General features: G+C 36.0%; 1 long non-coding RNA gene across 1 annotated transcript; it reads left to right on the top strand.

The window, feature by feature from the left end:
• The first annotated feature begins 3,867 nt into the window (after window positions 1-3,867).
• Window positions 3,868-5,140, top strand: LOC143539874 (uncharacterized). Its single transcript, XR_013136504.1, has 3 exons — window positions 3,868-3,955; window positions 4,066-4,424; window positions 4,668-5,140. It is a non-coding gene; the product is annotated as an uncharacterized LOC143539874 (long non-coding RNA).
• Window positions 5,141-9,197: the final 4,057 nt, after the last annotated feature.

The following is a 9,197-nucleotide window of genomic DNA, read 5'->3' as shown; positions in this document are numbered from 1 at the left end:
AAGAGGTTAAGTATGACAGGTCAAAAGCACAATGCATCAAAATCCAAAGATGGGTTGCTTAGTGATAAGCATGTTGAGATTAATCAAGGTAATAGTTTTGATGGCAAAACAAGGATCTTAAGTCGGGAAGATAAGCAAGTAGCAGGTATGATGGGTGAATATTAAAAGCAAGTGGCGACTCCTGTTGGCGGGTGCAAGAAGTTGAGGATTCTTAATGGACATGTAGATTATATTGAGAAGTACCTTAAAATAAATTATACACTTGATACTTTTAGTTAAGACCACTAAAACATCTTATGCGGAGAATAGAATATAACAAAAGAAAAGTAATGTCTTGAGCTGCCAAACATCCCCTCTTAAGGCCCTCAAACACCCACTTTCATCTTAAAAGACTCCCACAAAGATGAAGCTTGTAGGAGCCCACTCTTTGACGATGCGAGGTGACAAACGGGCCCTCCTTGAGTGAAAATCTGATAGGTTCAGGTACATGCAACATTTTACATACTTGTCCAATAACCTTTTTTAGTGCAAAAACCTTAAAAAACTATGAAGCACTAAACAGAACCTAACATTAGCATAATTATGCTCAAACTATATAGTGCCTTTTAGCATTCTTTTTTTCCTTTGCCTAATAAGATTTTCAGTTTGTCACGTTATCTCTTGTTTGTTCATGGATTCAACAACAATTTGGAAAGTGCACAAGACTTTTATCTATATGAGGTATGTAGTGAAAGCCCAAGAAAAAAAAAGAGTTTTTTTGGGGTATATTGAAGAAGAAAATAGCGATTTTTCTATATTTAACAAAATGAATAGTTCTTGTTTTGGATAAAAATATGTTAAGGATCAAGTATCCAAATCTGTTAAGTGAGGTAAGGTGCTAACTTGATAATGACAAGTGTGTAATCGGAATATTAGTGAACACAAAGGTTTAATCACGAGGGAAAAAGCCCTTAACCAAAATATTTTTACTTCGGTCAAAACTTATCAAGGTAATCTTTAGTAAAATAACTCCGGTCAAGGATTAATAAGATAATCTTTGGTCGGATTACTTTAGTCAATGATCAACAAGGTAACCTTTGGTCGATGAGTATATGATTATCGTGGTCTCCGGCACAAAAAACCCCCGGACGGTGAAAACTATCACCGTCGATTATATAAATAGAACGAAAGGTGGTTACAAATGTAGTGGAGAATACGATCGAGGTTACATAGTATGCTAGTGTGTAGAGAGTATTAATTTCTGCTCTAGTGTGTGTGTAAGTAGATGATTCTTGATCTTTGAAGTTTAAAGATCCAAGCTTTATAGTGTATAAACGACCGAAAACTGTTGGGGAACGTAGTGGGTGATGTTGAACCATAGCAAGGGTGTTAAAATCGCCAAAATGCTTGATAGAAACCAAACAGCGGCTGGACTGGGCAACTTCGCCGCGAACTGGGCAACTTCGCCTTCAAAGCGATAACTTCGCCTTCAAAGCGACAACTTCGCCTGAAACCAAGTTCGCCTAATTGATAACTTCGCTTACGGCCAAGTTCGCCTAACTGGTAACTTCGCCTGAGGCCAAGTTCGCCTAATTGATAACTTCGCTTACGGCCAAGTTCGCCTAACTGATAACTTCGCCTAAAGTCAAGTTCGATTAGAAAATAAATTAAAAACCTAATGAAAAATGTGTTAAGACAGTTAATGGAAATAAAATTTTTCCAAGCTGACCTGGCAGCTCGACCCCAGCCAGGGGCTCTGCCCCTTGGACCCTACTAGGGGCTGCCGCCCCTAGACCCCGCTGCCAGGGGCGCTGCCCCCGGACCCCCGTTCGTTGTGGGTCATATAAAGATAGAATTACAACATGAGTAGTAGTAGTTAATTGATACGTGTAACTTATACAGTCAGCCGAGCTCAGTTAAAGAAGGGATTTACAAATATCGGAGGAAGAAGCAGAGTTCAGGTGAGTTTCTAGCCCCATTCCTTGTTATGTTTTCGGGGCTGTGTGCATACTCGATGTGAAGTGTGAATACACTTACCTTAAGTGGTAAGTGTATGCTATAGATGTTATACGAAGTATATGTTTTATAATGCTTGTCGGTACGTGAACGATCTTCGGATATTGCACGTATCGCCAAGGATAGTAAATTCCAAGTGGTTGATAGTGTGTATGAATGTTATGATGTGACTTGTTTATTACGTAAATACCGAACTGATATGAAGTGTGATATAGGCAGGTAGAGGTAGAGTGTGTTAAAAGTGGCAAGAGTCTAGTAAGGGCGTTAGTGGCATAACGTGAGCGCGTGATAGGGAAAGCCTGTACGTGCCATCGTTATTATGTGTGTATGATTGTTGATGTGACTTGCTTATTATGTAAATGATATGAAGCGTGTTGTAGACAAGTAGAGGTAGAGCGTGTTAGAAGTGGCAAGAGTCTAGTAAGAGTGTTAGTGGCATAACGATAGTACGTGGTAGGGTAAGCCTATACGTGCCTTCGTTATTAAAGTGGCAAAGTGGCATAACGATATTCGTTATTAAAGTGGCAAAGTGGCATAACGTTATACGTTATTAAAGTGGCAAAGTGGCAAAGTGGCATAACGTTATACGTTATTAAAGTGGCAAAGTGGCATAACGTTTTACGTTATTAAAGTGGCAAAGTGGCATAACGTTATACGTTATTAAAGTGGCAAAGTGGCAAGGTGGTAGGTGTAAATAAGAGGCTAAGTGGTAAGGTAAGCAGGTTAGATGTGAAAGTGTGAATACACTTACCTTAAGTGGTAAGTGTATAGATGTTATACGAGTAGCTATTATGTAATGCTTGTCGGTACGTGAATGATCTTCGGATATTGCACGTATCGCCAAGGATAGTGATTGTCAAGTGGTTGTTAGTGTGTATGTATTCTATGATGTGACTTGCTTATTATGTAAATATTGTATTGATATAAAGTGTGTTGTAGACAAGTAGGGGTAGATTGTGATAGAAGTGGCAGAGTCTAGTAAGAGTGTTAGTGGCATGACGATAGTACGTGGTAGGGTAAGCCTATACGTGTCTTCGTTATTAAAGTGGCAAAGTGGCATAACGATATTCGTTATTAAAGTGGCATCAAGTGGCATAAAGTGGCATAAGTGGCTAAGCTGTAGGGGTAATTAAGAGGCTAAGCTATAGGGGTAATTAAGTGGTTAAGCAGTGGCATGTTAGACTGTGGACTATGTGTCTTCGGATACGTATATATTGTATGTAGTGGTTGTATGATAAGTTGCTTGATTAACTAGAACTCACTCAGCGTAGCTGACTTTTAGTATGCACGCAGGTGAGTAGAATGAGACAGCTAGCTTGAGCGGGCACATGGTGGGCGAATAGGAGACTGGCATCTGAAGACTCAAAATGTTTTAATGTAATTGACGTTTATTTTGAAAGACAAGAACGTTTAATTAAGGCAAGTTTTGGATTGCTGTAACGTTTCATGAAAGTTTTTATATTCCGCGAAAGTTTTAATGAACTCTGATTTGTAAGAACTGTGTTTATGAGTAAATCCGACGCGAAAGTAGGGCTACCGGGTTCGGGGCCTTACAGGCTTAATACTATTTGTTGAATTCTTCACAACGCTACACCGGTTACCCTCGTCACAGAGAGAGTGTCTTAATGTGACAAATTAAGCTCCGATGAAAAATAAGTATATGTATCTTGAATATGTGAGAATAAGGTGTAATGATATAATAATGTCTATTATATATATATATACTATACTAGGTACGTAACGCAGGTAGTTGTTGCACTGAAATGACAAATCGTTCATTTATAAGTAGTTAGTTTATTATGGGCGGTCTGCAATTTGTTAAGACGTTTCATGATCCTATGCTAAACAAACTGTACCTTATTCCTCAATTTGTTACAACGTCCGGAGGTTAAATCGTCAAGTGTTTCCCCTTCCTACACCTCAAAAATCTCAAGATGAACTCATACCTCTCAACTCAACGGTATGGTAGTCAATACATGTTGATGTACCTTTAGATACATATTTAGTCTTTATGTTTTAAGACCTTGAAAGTCAACAGTATTGTTACTTTCTGTATATATAATCTAGCAGCGTTCAAAGATTGAATCTATAGAAGACACTCCATTGGCACCAACTTTGAGTAAAGAAAGGACACCTCACACCATGGATATTGATCATCATAGCTCAACCTTGGCGCGGTCCAACAATGACTCCTTTGGGCTCACAGACGCAGTAACCCCAAAACTCTCAAACATTAGTGCCACGAAAACCGAAACATCATCATTGGACGTCTCAAACTCGTCAAGAGAGGCAGATCGCTTGGAGGAGCTTTCCATTAGTAAAGTGAGTGATGTTGATAATGAGTGGGTGGAACAAGTTGAGCCTGGGGTCTATATAACCATAAGAGTTCTTCCAGGTGGCTCCAGGGAACTTAGGCGCGTTCGCTTCAGGTTAGCAACAATCATATATTTAACCTTTTAAAAATAAGGTGATTTGTATAACTTACATAAATTAGTACACCATGAAAAATGATTTTAAAGCTAATGTAAAATGGTAAAAATATTTGTTTAATCTGATGTGACAAAAAAAAAGTGTCGTACAAATCATATTATTTTTCTCCAATAAACCTTATAAGTATAACGTGTCTGTGGGGATGTCATTACAATTGAACTTGGTATGCTTATTATTTGCAGTCGAGAAAAGTTTGGGGAGGTGCACGCCAGACTTTGGTGGGATGAGAACCGAACAAGGATACAAAAGCAATACTTGTAATTACAGAAACATACATTATGGCATATTGCTACCACATTGTCTGCATAAATTGCATATATATGTTGTCCTTTGTTATTTTGTATTTATGCCGGTTTTGGAGCAAAGAAGCATCAAGCATGTTTAGAGAATTGATGTTGTGTTACCGGTTAGTATCAAAGTGAAAGTTTGGTATATTATGTAGTCTAAACAAGAGAAGAGAGCCAAAAATTGGCATACTTATGGCAGTTTTGGTTCAAATTCTTCGTCTTATATCTTAAAACACTTGTGCGAGTTGGCTCCATTATTGCTGGGCCAAAGAAAAGGACCAACTTGTGAGTTAAGGGGTGGCAAGCCCAAGTAATTAAATTCAACAAGTTGGTTGTGGGCTTAAGAGGTGTTTAAGAAGTTTTTAATGGGTTTCTTAAAGACTATGTTAAAGTTATTAGATTTGTTGTTATCATTATAAACAGAGGTCACCAAGTTAGGATTCATAAGAGAGTAGTTAGTTTTTAACATTGAGTTGAATTTGATGTCAACCAAACCATGTTTTGAGTTAACTTTAAGCCTCCAGATACTATCACGTGCAATTGAAAAGCACAATAACACAACAATCGACGTTGTAAAAGTTCATCGTTATAACCTCATAGACCAATCCATATTACTGAGACTTCTACTCCCTCCTCACTCGCTATACACACACCATACACATATACACCACTATTATGAGTGACCCCTCGAGTAGTAAGTGGTTCAGTATGCAACTTGTATTCACTTACAAAATTTCAATTATGCGAGCAAACTTAACGGTTGTGTCTGCTGGCAAGGTTCTCAATTGATAGCATAAGCCAACTCACAAGTGGTTGAGCTAGGTTAAAGAAAAAGGCACTTAACTAGGCAACCATATTACTTGTTACATCCCTTATGTTAAGAAAGCTTTTGTTGTAAATGCGAATTTGTATGTTGAAGGAATCTTCGTATATAATGTTGATACAAACTACATAAAAACAAGAGTTTTTAACCTCCACAAATTTTGGTAAAGTTAAATGGAGGATGCAAAAAAAGAGCAAGAGGAAATTCAATCCTTGACCTTTAAGGCATAATCACATGAAAGGCAATCATAAATACCACCAAACTAAATGTTTTGGTCTCTATGCTTTTAGTTGGGTTGGTAATTTTGAGGCATCTGTCGTGTCCCAAGTGTTGTGAGTTGAGATAATAATATTTTCATTTTAAATATATATCTTTTGTAAGTATATCTAAAGGAATGTTTGATAGTCTCTTAATAATTCTAGACTATCTCTGAATCGATCAGCACCAAATTATTTGGTTCATCAAATGGAAGCCGCTGAATCAGTAATGGAGCATTTTACACAGTCAGATTTATAAACATGTTAAATGAACTCATTAAGTCTCTAAATCAGTCAACCCTCTTAAAATTATTCAAATAGTCATTTTTGTAATCATTGCATACGATACAACTTTCTTTTGTGTCAATATAGTTAAAATTACTAACAAGCTTGATGAGAGACTTTTATATAGTTACATTTAAAGTTAGTCACGTAGACAATTAACATAGTCCAAGTAAAATATAAATTTATAATGTAGCAATGACATGTTATATGCCAAGAAAGATACCTTTTGGGTTGGAGCCTTTGTAGATGCCATGGTTTGGCCTTTTTTTTTTTTTTAAATTTCTTTGTACCACCCCATATCATCATAAGGTTTGTACTTGCCTATTAATGGCACTTGCTGGCATCTGCAAACTACCATTGCTAAATTGCACCCTTTACTATTTTATTGCAATAGACTAATGACCCACACACTTTATTCTAATACAATATTAATCATAATTTGCAACAAACTTTTTCAACCTAAAAGTTTAAGAGTTATCTTTAAGCAATCGCTTTAGTTTATCAATGGATCTTGCTGCAGTTTAACCCATTCTTAAACATTTCTCAACATGCATTTTAATACCAAAAAGAATTTAAATTAATACAATACCTGCTAATATATACACACACACATATAAAGATAGAAGTCAATTACACAATAAAAACAAATAGAGAATTGTATTAAAGGTTCATTTGTTTCACCAAAATTCAGTGAAACTCGTGGGAATTGGAATTTGAATTCTATGATTTAAATAGTTTAGTTTGCGGAATTTATTCAATTGGAATTTCATTTCCATTTTTAATGTGTTTATTATTTAGATGACAACTGAATTTTAATTAGAATTTAAAATTTAACATTTAAAGTAAAAAAATTCTAACCGCTTACTATTGTTGCATGCCTTTGTCGCCGACCTAGCTACCTACCTACCCCAAGCCCGGTTCAGCGGGGCTCGGGTGGGTGAACTGTAGTGGTAAAAAACCAATCTTATATATTGTCATTAGTCCCTTTGGAACATGTGACCTAACATTTTTTTTTTACTGAAATAAGTGGAAAAAATGTTTCGCTTATCTACAAGATAAAACCAAAACAATAGAAAGGTAGAACATACTACATTTTATTGTCTTTTCTTCCTTTCAATTTTTCTTAATACAATTTTTTTACAGTTTACCTTTTTACGCAACATATCATTCTACATCTAGTTTCTTTGAGTTTAGTTGATTCAGTAAAAGCAGATTGTCCTTCCCAAAAAAAAGGTTTGAAAATATGTTGTTATTTGTGGTAATTGGATGCCTAGAATGGAATAAAGTAAAGGTTATTGTGGCAATAGAAAAACAGAAGGTTATTGTAATAGGTAAGAATATACAACCCTCCTCCATATGTTACATCACACTTATTTTTTTTATCTACGTTTTCTTTTTGGACGAGATATGTTATTCACAGATTATTTTACATTGATTATTCGAAACTATGAGGGTGTTTAAGATTTCTTATTTTACCTTCTTATGTTTAAGTTATAAGTTACAAAGTTGTAACTTATGATTTATACACTTATAAAATATAACTTTCTCAAACACCTTATAACTTATAACTTATAACTTATAAGTTATAATAAACTATAAAGAGGTACAATAAGAAAACCCAAACACCCCCTATATATTTTTCCGGTTTTAACATGAGTCTTCACTTTAAGACACATATGACTGTACTAAGTATATAGGCTAGCCTCACATTAGCTAGTATTTTAGTTATTACTATGTAAGTATATATAAGAAAGTTAATGAATATATAAATTATAATTTAAATAAAAAACAACCTAAATATGATAGTAATATATAATATAAATGTATTTTTTAAAATATGATTAAGCTACTAAAATTAACTAATTAAGTATCGTCCATATAACTTCTTAGGGTGAATGGATTGGCCTCGGCGTGAGCTCGATTGGGATGGGTTCAATGTCCGACAGGAATACCACCCCGCCCGCCTTAATATTGAACAAAAACCTTCCCGAGTGGCTTCACTACCCGGATAAGAACAAAGAAGAAATAGAAGCGTGTGGGAAGGAACTTTGGGATGAAGGATGAATTTGAGATGGAATGGAGTGGAAACACCACCCTGCCTTGTTTGGTAGTGAAGCAAGATGAGATAAGTTGATAATCATTTTAGGACGGGAAAAAACCACTCCTTTCATACAACACAGGTAGTTATTACTTGAAATTTACGTATGACTAGTGTGATACAAATTTGAAAAGTGTTTGGAATTATATCAAGAAATGGATGTGGATAGGATCTTCTTTTCATATATGAACCTTGTCTCAATGGTTCTTTATTTAGATCCAAAATAAACAACTCGTAAAAAGTTGTAGTGTACTTAAACAACCAAGTCTAGATAATGTAAACATAAATTATAAATTTAGAATAAATCATTAGAAAATGTTGTAATATATTATAAACCCAAAATATGAATAGGCTAAGGCAACGCATAATGAGATATTATAGAGATAGATAAAAAGAATGAGCATTTGTAGAATAAGGTCATATGTTGCCTTAAGTGATAATGATTCAAGGGGTATATGTTTTAACTACCTTCAATACAAAAGTACAACTCATAAAAACTCATGAGACGGAATGTAAATCTTAGTCGAGGCCTAAAAGTGTAATAACATTGAGTATAACGGAGAGAGTTGAGACAAGAGACAATACAGAGTAAAGATAGAGAGATTATTGAAATAGTGACAGCAAGTTAGTTAATTTAGTCCAAGAGTACGTTTGGACTTTTGATTGATGTTATGTTGCTCAGAAATCACACCCCACGCTTGTAATTGTTTCTTTTCTTTGTTTTTCCCACTCACTATATAGTAAGGCTGAGGGGTGTGGAGCGCTAGAAAGGGCGCAAGAGGACAGCCGCTCGCGCCCCGGGGCGCGAGCACCACACCACCGAGGCGCGAGAGGGGCGCGAGCGCGGAAAAAGAGGCAGGCGCAAGAGGGGTAGCGGCTGGGGGGAGCGTGAAGGCATCTTGGGTTCCGTAAATAGAGCCGTTGGCTCATATTTTGTACAACTACAACTCTCTCTCTCTCTC

Source organism: Bidens hawaiensis, unplaced genomic scaffold (assembly GCF_021521415.1).
Source record: "Bidens hawaiensis isolate Kalapana, Puna unplaced genomic scaffold, B.hawaiensis_p1.1 tig00012085_1, whole genome shotgun sequence".
Taxonomy (NCBI): domain Eukaryota; kingdom Viridiplantae; phylum Streptophyta; class Magnoliopsida; order Asterales; family Asteraceae; genus Bidens; species Bidens hawaiensis.
The sequence above is the reverse complement of the archived record's forward strand: the minus strand, read 5'-3'. Positions and strand labels throughout refer to the sequence as shown.